Source organism: Neofelis nebulosa, chromosome 13, assembly GCF_028018385.1.
Source record: "Neofelis nebulosa isolate mNeoNeb1 chromosome 13, mNeoNeb1.pri, whole genome shotgun sequence".
NCBI lineage: Eukaryota > Metazoa > Chordata > Mammalia > Carnivora > Felidae > Neofelis > Neofelis nebulosa.
In genome coordinates this window covers 12,865,064-12,880,802 of record NC_080794.1, presented here as the reverse complement: position 1 = coordinate 12,880,802, position 15,739 = coordinate 12,865,064, and the positions used below count along the sequence as shown (strand labels likewise).

General features: G+C 52.1%; 1 protein-coding gene across 2 annotated transcripts in view; it reads right to left on the bottom strand.

Moving 5' to 3' along the window:
- SGMS1 (sphingomyelin synthase 1) overlaps positions 1 to 15,739 on the bottom strand; it is a 282,666-nt gene that overhangs the window by 197,158 nt on the left and 69,769 nt on the right. The gene's annotated exons all lie outside the window — the stretch shown is intronic.

Below are 15,739 nucleotides of genomic sequence, written 5' to 3'. Positions count from 1 at the left end.
GGACGAGGAAGCGGGGAAGATGCCACCATTTGACATCATTTTAAGCGTTAGCCCGCTAAGAGCGACGGACGGCCATTCTTCCATTCCCACCAGACTGAGAGAAAAAACAGTCTTAACCTGAAGGATGAGAATTTGGGCTTCCGTATGAAGATTTTCCCAAAAGCAAGAATTTGTAACTACGAAGATGGAGTCTGCATACCCACCACATGACTGGTCTTCAACTAACAATACGTGGGGCTCCCATACTGGAGTTCAAGTAGGACAGGTGTTCACGACTCCGCCTCACGGAAGCTGTGGTAATACAGACCACACGCTGTTCACTGCGTGCTTCCCTAAAACGAAGTCACCCAGAGAGACCTGAGGGGGAAGCCCAGCTCTGCCAGGGTGTAGGATTCCCACCCCGTGTCCCATTCTGAAGTCCAACTCCTTCACTACAGGGATTACATTAAAATGCATGAACACTCGGCGCCTGGGTGGCGCAGTCGGTTAAGCGTCCGACTTCAGCCAGGTCACGATCTCGCGGTCCGTGAGTTCGAGCCCCGCGTCAGGCTCTGGGCTGATGGCTCGGAGCCTGGAGCCTGTTTCCGATTCTGTGTCTCCCTCTCTCTCTGCCCCTCCCCCGTTCATGCTCTGTCTCTCTCTGTCCCAAAAATAAATAAAAAATGTTGAAAAAAAAAAAAAATTTAAAAAAAAATAAAAAATAAAAAAAAAATAAAATGCATGAACACTCAGTATCCATAAAATGGGGCAGCACCTGCCTCGTTGAGTCTCCTGGAAGGATTCGAGAAGCTACTCGCACAATATTTAGCCTGCGCTGAATTGAAGCAAGCACTTGATTCTACGAGAGCCAACACGGTTTATGTCAACAAAAGAAAACCGGCCGTGCGTCCAGCCATTCAGCCCACCCATACCAGCCACTCCCTCCACAGACCTTCCCAGAGTATCTGTCACGTGTGGAACACTGGGGCGGGCCCACAGCTATGCTCCACATCTCATCACTGGCCGCACACACTTGCAGAGTACTCAAGATGGGCCAATCACCATCCTAAGCACCAAGTACACACATGTGTGCACGTGTGTGTGTGTGTGTGTGTGTGTGTGTGTGTGCTCTTTCCTTAAAATTTTTATTTAATGTTTATTTATTATTTAGAGAGAGAGAGAGACAATGAATGGGGGAAGGGCAGAGAGAGAGGGAGACACAGAATCCAAAGCAGGCTCCAGGCTCCGAGCTGTCAGCACAGAGCCCGACGTGGGGCTTGAACTCACGGACCTCGAGATCATGACCTAAGCCGAAGTCGGATGCCCAACAGACTGAGCCACCCAGGCGCCCCGTGTGTACTCTTTCAATCCCCACAGTGACCCTTTAGCATAAGTAGTATTTATTATCCCCTTTAGCTACACAACGTTGCATCTAAGTACAGGGAGCCGGACTGGGGGCGGCCCACAAGGCCCTTGTGCACACGCCAGAGGGAAAGAGGCAGGCTGAGCCCCTGGGCCCCAATCACACAGACCTCCAGTGCGGCTGTTGACAAGTGACCTGACCAGCATTGTCTTTGTCAGGATTAAATGAGGTGACTTACGGACAGACCTTCGTCCCAGTGCCCGCCACCCAAGACTATACCTATAAAACAATAATAAAAATAATAGGTAAACAGACGGGGGCACCTGGCCGGCTCAGTCAGGAGAGCACACGAGTCCTGACCTCAGGGTTGTGAGTTCGAGCCCCACACCAGGTATCGAGATGACGTAGTTAAAAACTTAAAAAATAGGCAAGTAAAGAAATAAATAAAAATAATTGCAGCTGCCATTAGAGTTTTCCATCAAGACTCATCAGTCCTCAGGCAGATGAGTAAACACCAACAAGCAGACGGCATCAGTCTAGAGACCAAGAAGAATGCGATCGGAGGGATTTAAACCACATTTAGGATTCATTAAAATATCAGTAAGCACAACCCGCGATTAAGAATTACAAATGTGTGTTTCCAAACGCTGAGGAATGGTTAAGAGTGAGAGTAGCTGTCGTGTGCGGGGGGCCTGCTCTGCTCTTGGTCCTGTGACAGGCCCTTTACGGAGGCTCCTCAATCTTCAAAAACACTCGGAGGCTCCTCGAGTGACCCCGACTCCGCGGGTGAGGATTCTGAGCCGCTAAGGGGTACAGAGAGGGGCGCACGTCACCCGACCAATAAAAAGCACAGACTGTTGCTTCAAAGTGAGTCCCCAGTGAGGCGAGCAGGGACATAACCTCGGGGTCAGACACGGCCATCCCACAAAGCACCTCCCTGACGCCAACCGGGACTTCACATGGCGACACACGGCGCAACCTAGGTCTCACGCCAACGGCCCGCTCTGGGCTCTGGAGACGCCCGGACCGCCAGAAGAGCATGACACGCCCCATCAAAGTGACGTGCTCCATACACACGTCATCCGGCCGTCTAGTTTAGTCAAAATGTCTCTTGGAACACGGTCGGAGGGGGGTCGTTTGCAACTAGCTACGGTTATCCCAAAGCGACTGGACGTCCACACCACGGGCTCCAGAGCTGGGACGCTGGTGACGTCAAGGGCGCACCACAAAGCACGGGTGTGGTGACAGTGGGTGCGGAAGGAGAAGGGAACCCAGAGCAACTCTCCTAGTTTACTTACAGCGGAGCACCGTCGTGACAAACAGCCCAGTCTATGACTGTCCCGCTTTCTTACTGATGGTTTCCATGTGTCACCTGAGGTCACGGAAAACAAAGGACAGCAAGAGAGTTCACCGTGTAAATTCTAGGACCCGAGTGTGCTTCCAACAGTCTACTGCCCAACACGGACCCCGCCCCTGAGACGAGAGTCCACGCTTCGGCCACCACCGAGTCCGCGGTACCACACGAGGGTGCCACAGGCCTCCAGAAGGTGCGGCCGCCTGTCCCCGCCAGGCACCGCGCAGGCCTGCAGAGGAGGGGCGGGCGGGGCTGCCCCAGGGAGCGTGGCTGCATTCCGGAGCCACACGGCTCTCAGAAACGTGACAGGGAAACGTGTGACCCTCCATCGCTTTTCAGAGTTCACGGGAAACAAACACATATCTCACTTTGGGGACAAAAAAATGCCTCCCGTCCTTTTTGACCATCCAAGCTATCGGCCCATATCCTGAAATCCTTCCTGGCCTGCAACACGTCTTCTAATCTGCCCTTTCGGAGACACGGATCACGTGCGAGGCACACTGGCAGACTTGTGGGGATGCAGCCGACGAGGGGGGCCAGGCGGGGCCACTCACGGCCTCACTGGACACGCGGCCGTGCAGCACAAGGCCTGCTTTCGGCCGAGCAGAAGCAGGGGCAGCCGGGCACCGGGGCGGGGGGCCCTGACGCAGCCCCTCTCTTGCCCAGGCCCCGGGCCATTTGCTCGCCCAGGCCCAGGCTCATTCCTTTCTCGCAAGTGAACAGCGGCCCAGGCCATCGACACGCTCCGTGCCTCAGACAGCCAGCAAGCTCCTCGGTCACCACCCTGCCCCGCGGAACACCGCACGGCGTCTGTGACGTGGCACAATTCTCCAGGCCTGGTATTTGCTTCGAGACCCCCGGGCTCCTTCCGGCCGATTGAAACTGCATGTAATTCTCCGCCCAGAAGTCTTCAAGAGACAAGGCAAAGGAATGAATGATGCTCTCATTAGATGTTCATTTATTAAGGTATTCCAGTGCTCTCCGTTATCCAAGCAGGACACAGGTGCACTTGGAAGGAACAGGTACAGATGTAAAGTCACAACATTTAAAAAAAAGAAGTTGAGGGGAGCCTGGGTGGCTCAGTCGGTTAAGCTCCCGACTCAGGTCATGATCTCGCGGTTTGTGAGTTGGTGCCCCGTCCAGCTTCGGCTCGGGTCATGATCTCACAGCTCGTGAGTTCGAGCCCCACGTCGGGCTCTCTGCTGACAGCTCGGAGCCTGGAGCCTGCTTCGGAGTCTGTGTCTCCCTCTCTCTCCGCCCCTCCCCACTCATGCTCTGTCTTAAAATTTTTTTTGAAATAAAAACATTAAAAAATTTTTTTAAAAAAGAAGTTGATTTTCCAACCACAAGATCATGCTGTTGTTGTGCTTGAATATTACAAGTTTGAAATCTCTGATGGCCAAGAGCTAAACAGAAAATGGGGCAGGCCACATAACTCTGATCAAAGGAGAACAGAAGAGGGCTTTTCCCCCTAAGAACTGAGAAACAGAATCCTCTGTTTTGTTTTTTAAACAACGGCTTGTACAATACACATAGAAACACTGTCATGGGGTTTCTTACATCTTTGCTAAATAAAAGCTGCAAACATAACATTAAAGTGTGCCTCCGAGATGGCGCTCACGGAGGCACTGGTAATACAGGGGAAAATGCCTTTTCCTTCCATCAAGTTTAAAAGCATTAAGTAAGAGGATGAGAACACACTGCTTGTGCTGTAGGGCTTGGTCCCCAAAACAAGACCTTCCAGGAAAAACCATCTGAATGTGCTCTTTGACACAAAATCCCAGAAATAACTGAAACGACAGGTGTTCCAAAATCTCCACAACGATTCCACTGCTCCGAGAGCCCCGACCCCACTTGGCTGCAGCAGGCACGGGTTGAACGTCAGCCCTGCCACCCGTGGACCCGTCGGTCACTCATCAACGAACATCCCTGGTCCCCCACCTACCCGGAAGGGGAACAGCCGCCCCTGAAGTGTGCGCATGATGTGATTTCGTATTCTAAAAGGCATATGCACGGGCTACCAGTTTATATCTTCAGATCTTTTCTCGGTTTTTGTTCCCTTAATAATAACAACGTATTCTGTTTGTTTGGGGAAAGTGCCACGCTTTGTGTATCTCCTTTCCTTATAAACTCCCTTATCCTCGTATCCCTAGCCAATCCTAGTCGTCACAAAGAAACTTAGAAGCCTACGGCACGAAATGCCATTGTGGTCGTCCGGAGGCACTCAGTGCGGGATGCTCAATAAAAATGGGACAAGAGTCTGGCAGACCAGCATCCCCAAGATGCCACTTCCACGGGGCTATCAGCCGGACGGCTACTGAGGCAGGGGTAAGGGTCAGCCACCACGCCGTGCACGGGGCAGGCCTTCCCAAATCCCTGCAATGGCGTTCAAACTAGGTCTGCGAGCTGCCAAGCTCCCGATGTGCTTATCTCACCAGCTGCCCCACAAGGGAGCTGCTGGGATCCACTCGTCCCTGCCCAAGGATCTGACTTCTTTCTCTTGTGTGCTGCTGCTGGACTGTGGGAGACCAGAAAGGGTCACCCCACTTCTGCCTCTTCGGCATAGGGGCCACGGTGAGCCAATTATTCTGAGACCCGGTAGACACGGAAGCAGCTCAGACAACAGGGGAGAAGCTACCGCTTTGCGAGGGAAGTTTACAGTCACAAGAGAAACCTCCATTCACGAGGGCGTTCCTCTCGGTACCAGGAAGAGAAGGCTGAAGAGAGGAAAAGAGGAGTCGAGAAAGACTCTTCCTGACCGAGAAGCAACCTTCCCCCTAGTTTGCTGTACTTTTCCTGATCACGTCCCCACCACCCGGCCTCCACAGTTTGCTTTGTTTGAGCCGAAGATGCTACGTACGCCCGAATTCTAGCCACCTGTTTGAGTTACCGTTGCCTGGGTTTCTCCCATGCATACGTGAGGTGCACATGTTAAAACACCGTTTTTCTCCTGTTAATCTGTCTTTTGGTACAGGAGCCCCAGCTGAGAACTTGGAATGGGAATCAGTGTAGAAGGAAAAGACGCTTTGCTCCCTTACACTGCCAGCTACAGCTTGAGTGAAACTTCTGAGGGTGTCCCAGGCACCTGTAACAATCCCCCCCCATCCCCACTGACTGAGCACCTGCAATGTGCCAGACATCGGCTTGGTCCTAGCAACCACGAGGTAAGGCAGGCACAATTCCCCACATCTTACAGATAAAGACAACGAGGGTCAGAGGGAAAGGTTAAGAAACCAGCTGTGGATGCTGGAGCCAGGATTCCAACCCAGATTCTGAGGCCAAAATCAGGTTTGGGACTGAATCGTTTACACATTCACGTGTATAGTTAACCTCTGCAGCACCTCGAATTATTCTGCGAAGCCCTGAAAACGCTACAGCTTTGGTTTACAGGTGGCCTCCTCAACTCTCCCCGAAATTCATCCCCTGGAAGACAGCCCTTATGTCTTGAACCTCAGACGACTCCGTCCTTCTGTTCTTGCTGCTACGTTGTTCAGGTTCGGAGTTTCTGCACCTGCTCCGCCCGTGGGACGGACCAATTACTGATTTCCTTCCGCGTAGGGGTCACTGAGAACTTCTGCTCACCGGGTACAGTCGGGAGGTCCCGAGCAAGGAGGGAGGTGCTGGGACGGTCTGCTCGGCAGGGAGTCTGAGGAGCTCCCAGTCGGCTGGTGAACACACAATCCACCACCAATAAACGGCCCGGGGCCCAGATGCACCCACGGCATCAGAAAAGACACACGGGGCTCGCCTGCACTGGAAACAGGGTGTCGTAAGGAGACGAGTGAGCCTCCGCGTCACATTCTAGGAACAGAAACATTCGGCAAATATTAGAATCACACTGGGATCTTTGACAAGGTAAGACGGTAAAAACTAAGTAGAGAGAATTTCCTCCAAGAAATCCTTTTATTCCACTTTAGGCTTACATTCTTTTTAAAACAGTGATGGAACTGGGGGCGCCTGGGCGGCTCAGTCGGTTAAGCATCTGACTTCAGCTCAGGTCATGATCTCACGGTTCGTGGGTTCAAGTCCCGCGTCGGGTGAACCCTGGTTCTCTCTCTCTCTCTCTCTCTCTCTCCCTCTCTCTCTGCCCCTCCCCTGCTCATGCTCTCTCTCTCTCTCTCAAAATCAATTAATTTAATTAAAAAAAGACTTCTGTGATGAATTAAAAACGTTTAAAACCACAAACTGCACCCTCTACATATTTAAAATATTAGTTTTTAAAACGCTACTCTACTAAGTACCCATCTATCTATCTACACACATGTGCACACACATAGTAAAAGGTCTCCAAAGACCTCCAACCGTAAGTGGGGCCGGCAAGGGTATGGGGGAGACCATGGTCCATGGGGACTTTGTCTGTGGTATTTAAATCTTTCATGGGATGGACTCATGGGTCATTTGCATAACTAAAAAGTTAAAACAAAGCACCGGGCATGCTAACAATGGCCTGACAAAGGGACACCACCGACTCAGTGTCACCGGTACTAAAAGAACGTAAATGGAACCAATGTGAAATTTTCCTTTTAAACCAGCCCTTACACAAAAGTACTCAGCCCTAAGGAGGATCCAGTAAAAAGGAACGCTTCCCCCACAGGGAGTCATGTCACCACCACATGTCAAGAGCCTTAAAATGTGTCTGCCATTGGGTCCAGATCCAGTTCAGATCGACCTCAAGGAAATAGACATCGGGATAAAGCATGACACATGGACGTTCCTCACTGTCTTCACCACTACGAAATGGACAAGTCAGTAACGGATCAACAACAGGGAAACGATTTCAGGAACGGGAAATAGCCACATGGGCGAAGAGCGCGCAGCCCTTAGGAAATACTTCCCCGCAGGAATCACGGAGATAGAATACGACATGAGGAAAGCAGAACACGAAAGTATCCTTACAAGGAGCGCGTGCACACACGCACAAGGCACACACGCGCACACGCACGCGCAAGGCCCTGGCAAAACAGGCCACGTAAGCTGGCGAAACAGCAGTGGGGTGTCCGTGCCTTCCCTGCTCACGCCTGTGTCCACAGCGACCGGGACGGCCTCCAGCTCACAGGTGCGCAGACGCTGCCCAGTGAGCCAGACCCGCCACGACAAACAATATCATCTTAAAAAGCACCCCGTCTTTTTTGCCCGTGCCCTGGCTGTTCCTCAGTCCGGAAGGGGTGCCTGTGTGGGGCGCCACAGCCGAAACCGCCATCCTGGGGGAGGCTCTGTCCCGTCTGCTGGAAGAAGGCCACCTGGCATGTCATTCCCCGCTCCTCTCCACCCCTGCACCGCTGTGCGTGTGGGTGTGCCGGAAGAGGGGGCTCCCTGGGACTCTGCGTGAGTGTACCCACGCCGTGACACCAGCACCCGTGGCGGACCCTGCACCCGCTCTCGGCACCCCCCCATCCGCATCTTCAAAACCAGATGCCCCTCGCTAAGGTTCCTGCCGGCTGAGCGGTGACGGGAGGTTCTAAGCATTCCCGTCAGGCAGAAAACGGAAAGGCTGATGGTGACAAAGTATCACTTCCCTCTGACCCTCACTTGGGACCAGACTCACACCAGTGAGACTTGCCGGAGGGATGAAGACGCGCCCTCAAGTTCAGAGCCTCGCCCGGAACTCCCTCGTGGGTGGGGGATGGGCTCCACTTGGTTGACTGGGATCTTTGGTGGGGGGGGGGGGGGGGGGGGACACATTTCAATTAACACTTTATTTGGGGCGCCTGGGTGGCTCCCTCGGCTAAGCGTCCGGCTTCCGCTCGGGTCGTGATCTCGAGGTTCGTGAGTTCGAGCCCCGCATCATATCCTCTGTCTCCCTCTCTCTTTGCCCCTCCCTCCTTCACACTCTCCCTCTCAAAAACAAACGCTTAAAAAAAAGAGGAATTAAAACTTTATTTTTCAAGAATATTCTTCTTTCTGTTGCTTTTGCAAATGGGTCTCATCTGGTGGAAATGCTCGTGCTGAATTCAGACCTAAGTTTAACTTTTTCTTCCCTGGATAAAACCCTATTCTGGGGCACTTCCTTCCACCAGCACCAACGGAAGGCTTGACAGAGTGTCCAGGCCTCAAGGTGGGGACTGCAGAGAAGGAGGGAGGGAGCCTGAAGCCGTGCGACCAGCCTGGGAGGGGGTTGGCCTCCCTCCCCCAGGGGGGAGGCCTGGTTTCCTCTGAGGCGCATCCCGGAAGCCACTGCTCCCGTCCAGGAGACCCGTGCAGCCCGAGTTATCCTCACATGCTCTTCTGTGGGCCTCCCACCCTCGTCACGGACACATCTCAGTGGTTAACACTGAGAAAGCCTAAGAAGTCGATGGCCTTCTTTAGCAGAAGCCTGAACAACTTTTACTGAAAATACCTCTTCCCCACATTATCTTTCTACATCCCTGGTCCCCCAAGAGCAGGGCCCTACGATGGAGCCCAAGAAGCCACAAGTCTTAATGGCCCAGACCTCGGCCCCAACGGAACAGCAGCAGCCACGGAGGGTGGCCCCGCAGGCATCAGCTCGGGGCCCGAACGCACCTGCGGCACAGCTGGGCACAGGATGAGTCAGTGTCCCCCGGGGCCGCGGGGACCGGCGCTGGCTCACCAGCCCTCTGCCCCCCAAAGCCGTCCCTCCAGCTCAGGAAGCCGAGTCCAGGACGGGGGCCAGGGGCCCTGACCCTGCACGCTGACTCTGTCAGCAGTCACCCGGCTCTTCCCCAGAGTTGAAATAGCTTGGAAATCCTGAAAAACCCACCGTTTTGTTAAAAAAATTCTGGGGGAGGAGGTTCCATATAGTGATATACGTTCAAGAAAGGGAAACAGAAGGGGACAGACACTGACATCAGTCTGTATTTCCTGTCAACCTTTGTCATTTGAGATTTTTCTTAAAACAAAACCAGAATCTTGGACTACGTGCATCTTCCTGGGGTGCGTCTCACCAACCTAGATGGGCACCCCTTATTTCTCTGTCAACTCAAGCTTCACTTCAATGTTCCCAGAGCCACGAGCATGCCCCCACGTGGCTGGAGAAGATTCCAGGTTTCTCAGAGTGCCTTGCCCACAGGAGCCCCAGCCCTGAGTCAGGCTGGAAGGAGGCTCCTCCAAATAAGGAGCCTCCTGGACTCACGCGGACGCAGCTTCCCCTCATGTAAAAACATCCTTCTGTGAAACACAGAATCCATAGCTAACTAAATTTAGTCAACTCAGGGTTTGGGTTACCAAACCCAAAAGCTGTCTTTCAGGCACGGCTTCTGGAGCCTCGCCATACTAAATGTGAGATGGGGGGAGGGGGGGCCCAGAGGCTGGTGCGTGTGCAAACCTGTCTGTCCTTCCACCGTCCCTGCGAATGCCACGGAGCCTTCTCTTGAGAATAATGTCCCGCAGGGTTTCTTCTAAGAAACGGTCCTGCAAAGTATTTGCTTAAAACAAGACCTAAGTTCTTAATGGGCTGAGTCACTGATACCGCTCTGTGGTCTCGCCTTTGCAAATCAGAAGCCCACCGTGGACGAGGTCTGCGGCCGGAAACCTGACTCATCGGAGAGTCGGTGCTGTACCCTGAGACTCTCTAACCTCTGATTCAGCCGCTTTCTGGGCAAGGGAGGCGAGCCGAGGCTCAGTGGGTGGGTGTTCACCGGCCAGGGCGAGACACAGGTATAGAATGTCTCAGCAGGGAACAAGTAGGCAACTGAAGTTAGGATTTTAGTATTAATGTATTAGACCTGGCTATATTGAGGTTGACAGGCTCGAGCCCTCCCCCACCCACATTTATTCCTGGTAATCAGAGCCCTCATTTCCTTGTGCCTAAGATCAACTAATCCAGAATAAGACGTGAAGGACTAATAACTTCTTAGAATTGAAATACCAGGAATATTTGACTTAAAATTGATTGAGTATAGGGGTACCTGGGGACTCAGTCGGTTAAGCGTCCGACTTCAGCTCAGGTCACGATGTCGAGTTTCGTGAGTTCGAGCCCTGCGTTGGGCTCTGTGCTGACAGCTCGGAGCCTGGAGCCTGCTTCAGATTCTGTGTCTTCTTCTCTCTCTGCTTCTGCACCATTTGTGCTCTGCCCCTCTCTCTCCCTCTCAAAAATAAACATTAAAAAAAAATTTTTTTTTAAATCAAAACTATCTCATAGTATCTGTTTAAAAAAATGACTAAGTATTGAAATATTTGGATAAAAGTTTATACATGAGATCATGTTTTTATTTACTCTATCAAACTGTTTTAATTGCAAAAATAACTATACGTGTTCACGGCCCTGAGAAAGAGTTCCAGGTACCTTGAGTTTTGCTACTTGTAGATGACCATCCACGATCCAGGTACACATTCTGACTAATGCCTTTCCAGGATTTTCCCTCCAGGTTTACGTGGTTTCTTTACTAAAATGTTACATATGTTCCTGTATGTTCTAGCACAGGCTATTCTCCATACACATCGTCCCACCAGGTCAATACTCTTCTTCAACATCGTTGTCATGGTTACACCACATTCCACCACAGAGAGGAATTCTGACCTATTTATCCAACCCCCTTTGGGGGCCATGTGGGTCGCTTCCAACGTTCAAACAATGTTCATTCGCTATGCATCCTCAGAGCTAAATCTCTGGACGCAGCTCTACACATTTCCTTACAAAAATACTCCTAGAGGAGCGGGTTCAGTCCCAGGATGGGCACGTGGCTTGGGCACAGCCACAGGAAACCTCGTGAGGAAGACAGCCACGCCATTTCAGTTTGCCTGTCGCTCAACCTTCTGTGGCTCAAGTTTCTGGCCCGTTTCTGCTGCCCTTACCGGTAAACTAATTCCTACCTAGTTCCCAAGATAGTCAAATCCTATCGTCTACTGGACATGCTTAGTTCCACAAGGATGCCTTTCCAGGATCAACGCCCCTTGTTGGGCCCTGGCTTAGCGTGACGTCTGAGTCCTTCAAAGTCAGACCTCAAGTCACCCTGCCTGTTCACCCCTGTATGTTCCTCAATTTTTATCTGTCACTTCTCCAACACCTCTAACCGAATGACTGATCTGAATCAGCAAGTATTCCAGAACACTGCCTTGATCTTGTCCGACCCTTCACTTCTCCGAAGCAGCTTTGTGGGCCACAAGGGAACTCCAGAAGGTTCCAGAACTCCAAATCTCAAGCCCTCCTGGTACTGAGAGCCATCACTGGGATGGTGTCAGTGCTGAGACACTGGGTCCCGGGTCCCCACCCTCCCGTGATGTGACACTGAACCTACTCAGCATCAGGCTGTTTATTCTGTGGGACGGCAGGCAACAGCATGTTTCGTTGTTTACAGCAGTGTCTCCGGATTATTCTAGGTCCTAACTCTGTCTACACTGTGCCGTCAGGAAGGCGAGGCTGCACGGCAGGATCACGGAAGAACAGCCAAATCGCTCGCAGAGCACAGCTGCCTCCCAGGAAGGTGGCTTCAACCACGGGTTTACTTGCCCCGCTCAGGGTCAGCCTCACACCGTGTCTAGTAGGCCGCAGGGATTCATTACGTATCATTCTCAAGGAAGCACTGGACCAGCGCACTTCAAAAGCTCCTGCAGGGGACGGTCCTTCAGTGTGCGGGGCTCTAGGGGCACTCGGCATCCCACACGCTCACAACACGGGATGCTAACATCCCCGCCCCCGTCGCCATCACGAGAACTACAGACAGGTCCTCCCAGGTTTCCGAACACCAGGGCAGGGGTGACACCGTCCCGCACGGGGAGCCTCTTGCCGTCCTCAGCGAGACGGAGTGAACACGCAGGAGGTGGCAGGAGACCACGCAAGCCCAGACAAGGGACGGCGCGGGGCAAGCTGTGAGTACCTAAAACCGGACCTACAGAGCGAGCTGGACGGCAGGGGGGCCGGCAACTTCTCGGGGGTCCAGCGCAGGACCACGGCGTGCTAGGAAAGGCTGTCGCATCAGCACGTCGGGCCTCCCTGCTGGAAGCTGATCACACAACCTAATGCAAGCGGCCCAACTTCCACCCATTTGGCAACACCGACTTTTTCCACACTGTTCCTGCTCCCGCCCTTCCGTTCAGGGCCCGCATTCCCCCCTGCATCCCGGGCGTCCAGGGAGGGAGGGAGCACAGGGCGAGTCTTATGAAGGTGAGGGCGAAGGGCACGGCCGGCGTCCTGCCCCGGCTGGGCTGCGACAGAGCCCCACCAGCAGCACCGCCCTTCCCGCAGGACCCAGGACACCAACACCCTGCCCTGCTCCCTTCCGAGGCAGCTGCAGTCAAAGGGCCATTGTTCCCAGACGGGCGGGAACAACGCCTCTTGTTGGTGGGCTCGGCTCCACTGAGTAAGGTCCCTGGCTCCGTCCAACCTCAGCCACAATCAATCTCTCTTACGGTGCAGGGTGGGCAGGGACAGGTTTTCCAACGTCATCTTCATGCTCAGGTGAGACCGGAAAGGTCAGCCAATGAGCCACCGTATACAGATCCTGTTGAAAACTGACTAGTGACCTATCGACTGGGCTGTGCTTCTCAAACTTCTAGAACTTCTTTATTTTTCTTCAATTTTCTTTTGGTGTTTATTCGTTTTTGAGAGAGAAATAGAGTGCGAGCAGGGGAGGGACAGAGAGGGGGAGACACAGAATCTCAAGCAGGTTCCAGGCTCCGAGCTGTCAGCACAGAGCCTGACGTGGGGCTCGAACTCATGGATGGTGAGATCATGACTTGAGCTGAAGCTGGACACTTAAACCGAATGAGCCACCCAGATGCCCCTAGAACTTCTTCAAAACGCAAACAGCCTGGTTAAAACGCAGATTTCCAGGCCTGACAGTCTGGTTCATAAGTTGTGGGAGCAGGGAGCGGCCAGGCGGTCCTGAAACAGGTGATCCAGGAGGACAGTGAGCAGGAGGGGAGAAGTGGGTGGGCCTGGGGCACTCTCTGGAGGCGCAGTCGACAGCAGCTTGGTCCCGGAAGGAATACGGGGTGAGCCCAAAACGGAGAAGACCCAGACGGCACCCTGGCCGACCTGCTGGGGGCACAGTCGCACGGCGGCTCCACAAGGCAGTGGACCGACCCGAGGCAGAGACCGCAGAGAAGGGGTGATGTGAGAATCCAGGGGTGCAGGGACATGATCATGTAAATCGGATTTCCTCAATCACAGCATTTAGTGAAGTGTTTTACCTCTCCTAACAATTTATTTCAAGCAACGAGAAAATCCCTGCCATTTGAAATATTTCCTAAAGATTCTGCCCTCTCCCACCTGGTGACGTGTGGCACACAGACAGGATTTCGTCGGTCTTTGGAGATTTAATACACATGCACCTCTGCGTCACCAATGAGAGCTCTGCCTGCCCAGTGGCCTTGAACCTTGCCGGGCCCTTGACCACGTGACCACGAGCACCTAGCTCGGCTCTGCTCTGTCATCAGTCACACCGGAAGCGTGCAGAGCTGTTGTGAGCTGCCCTCCCCTGCCCTCCCTGGGGACAAGACCAGGAGCGGGGTCAGGACCTTGCAACTGAATAAAGGCTGAGCCGCCCACTCTGGGCCGTTTTGGGAGAAAAAGGCTCGTCTCAAATTCACTCAAGAGACCAGGTACAGCCTCTGAAAGCCATAACTGGAACCAAACTGTAGGACTTACCCACCTAGAAAAAGGACTTTTATTCTTAGAGCTGACGTCTTCTTTTCCGATGAAATACAAATCTCCTAGGAAGGAGACACTAAAACTGGCAGTTCTTCACCTTAATGATGGTTTCTAGAAAGTTCTTCCCTGCCCACAGGGTTTAACAGCGAAAACTCAAGGTGCCAGCATCCAACGGTGGAAGAGGCTTCGGGTCACACACCCTTTACCCGCAAATCCTCCCGCGGCCACCACCTCCACCATCAGACTCTCAAGGCACAGCTGGGACGTTTCAGCAGGCAAGTCAGAGCCTTCCAGAAAGAGAACGGCAGTCAGCCACACCCGTCGACTTCCGCTCTTCCCTCTTCAAAGACTCGCAGGGCACACGGGAGAGGTGTGTAAACAGCCTCTTCCAGGCTCTGTGTGTCTACAAATGGCCGGAAGCGTGTTCATTATTCTCCTTAAGATGCCTTTTAAAAATTCACAAAGACCTGACGCACGCTTGTGCTTACAAGCGATCTTTCTGAAGGGCTGCTGCTGGTGCATTCTTAGACATCTGTTTCCTAACGGGTTATGGGACACCTGAGAGACTGAGATAAAAAAGGAAAACTGAACTTTCTGACATCGCCACTCTGGGCTGGGAGCAGAAAACATGCCTACGTGCCCACAAAACACAAAAGGTCAAGAGAGCGAGAATTTATGAGTGACGTTGAGTCAGAGTGCCAAAAAGGAAAGTTTACAAGAAAAAAGATACGTACAGAATATATAAAACATACGAGACCGTATACAGTTGGCCGCTGAATGTGGCTTTGAACCACGCATGTCCACTTATACGTGGATGATTCTCAGTAAGTACAGGACAGTACCAAAAATGCATTTTCTCTCCCTTATTATTTCTTTTCTCTAGCTCACTGTATTGTATGAATACAAAATACATGACATATACAAATATGTGTCAGTCAACTGTTAATGTTAGTCGTAAGTCTTCTGGTCAACATTCAGCTGGCAGGAGTTAAGTTCAGGGGAGTCAAAAGTCATATGCAGATTTTCAACCATGTAAGGAGTCGGGGCCCCTTATGGTGTTCGAGGGTCAACGTGTTTTATATTTACATAAAATAGGGATTATAAAGTACTATATGTAATGTATTACATATGTGACATATTAACGTGTAATTATGTATAACATACATAAAATTATATTACATACATGTTACACATATTGCACAAAATATAAAAAGCCATATATTGGGGCGCCTGGGTGGCTCAGTCGGTTAAGCGTCCGACTTCGGCTCAGGTCATGATCTCACGGTCCGTGAGTTCGAGCCCCGCGTCGGGCTCTGTGCTGACAGCTCAGAGCCTGGAGCCCGTTTCAGATTCTGTGTCTCCCTCTCTCTGACCCTCCCCCGTTCATGCTCTGTCTCTCTCTGTCTCAAAAATAAATAAACGTTAAAAAAAAAATAAAAAAATAAAAAAAAAATAAAAAGCCATATATTATCTATAACTTACAAGTTCAATATAT